This window comes from Alligator sinensis, unplaced genomic scaffold (assembly GCF_000455745.1).
Source record: "Alligator sinensis unplaced genomic scaffold, ASM45574v1 scaffold752_1, whole genome shotgun sequence".
Lineage (NCBI taxonomy): Eukaryota > Metazoa > Chordata > Crocodylia > Alligatoridae > Alligator > Alligator sinensis.
Genome location: NW_005842000.1, coordinates 1,639,802 through 1,641,050, shown reverse-complemented (window position 1 = coordinate 1,641,050; position 1,249 = coordinate 1,639,802). Strand labels below are relative to the sequence as shown.

The 1,249-nt window shown below is 51.6% G+C and overlaps 1 protein-coding gene across 1 annotated transcript in view; it reads left to right on the top strand.

The window, feature by feature from the left end:
• Positions 1–832: 832 nt before the first annotated feature.
• The window catches only part of MYT1 (myelin transcription factor 1), a 60,665-nt gene continuing 60,248 nt past the window's right edge, over positions 833–1,249 (top strand). The window contains exon 1 of the mRNA XM_014519001.2: positions 833–852. The gene's annotated coding sequence lies outside the window, so the exon portion shown is untranslated. The remainder of the gene's footprint in view (positions 853–1,249) is intronic.

Below are 1,249 nucleotides of genomic sequence, written 5' to 3'. Positions count from 1 at the left end.
AGGAAGCCCGAGTCTTCCCTCTCACAGCACAAGACTTGCCGGGCCTGCTCAGACCATGGGCTCTCCTGTTCTCCATCCCCCACTCCCGAGTGCCTCTGTCTCCAGGATCCTCAACTTTGCCAGCCCTGATGGAGGGCAGATGGGTTTAATGACCCGCTCTGGAAATGCTGGTGTTGTCATGGACAGTTGTCTTGGGAACCTACCATGAGAAGAGGTATGCCACAGGACTCTTTCTGAGGTCCAGCTGATGGCCTATCCTCTGCTTAGATGTGAATTTATATGAAGGATTAAAAGCTACTGTGTTCTGCGGTAATAGCAAAAGGGGTAAGAGAGCAGCAGAACAAGCACGAAGGCCAGGTAGAGGCATTTCAAGGTTTGGATACATGGTAGGGCATTTATTGACAGCAGTCCTGGCATGGCAGGCCCTGCAATATTTCTCAAATATACTATAAGCACCATCCCACTCCATGTGAGAGGCCAGGCTTCTCAAGTTTAATTCACCATTGGAGGGGAACAGCACCGCTTGTCTTACTTCCTTGGCTTGTAATTTCTATGGGGTAGGGGGCCATCTTTTGGGCCCATTTCTATTAACCAGTCCTGGCTCCAGTGACTGAAGCTGCCCAGTGTGACCGTGCTACCAACGAGGCTGGTGGTTTCTCTTTCCTGGCCCAGAGAGCTCAGCTGCCTGGGTGCAGCTGGTGGCCGTGGATCTCGGTTGTGTTTTTCTGACGCTGTGTTTCTCTTAAACCCTCAGAAAATGAGTTCCGGGGTGAGCTGCTGAATCAAAGGTGGACCTGTGGAGACAAGATCAGCAGTTGCGAGACAAAAAGCCTACACAGCAGACGCATCAAGGTGAGAAGGCAGGTGCCACACGCGAGCTGGCACACAGCGGAGATGCTGTGCTTCCCCCCTGCTTTGGGGTCCCACCTCCCTCCCATCATGAAAGTGGGGAATCGGCCACCCTAATGTAAGCTGCAGCCCTTCAGGATGGCAAGTAGCATAGGGGACCCAGAGGAGACTTAGCAAAAGCCCCTTGCTGTAGCAAATCCCTGACATGGTGCTTAAAAAGCAGGGGGACCTCCAGATATATTGAACTGGCATCCTGACCCACATCTGGATTTCAAAATCCTTCCCCTCCTCCTGTCCCTGTCATTCGAGGATGCTTGGATTTAGAGAGCTGGGTCAGGCCAATCTCTATATATAAAAAGAAAAAGAAAGGCCTTTTCTGTAGGATGCAGGCTGATCGGAA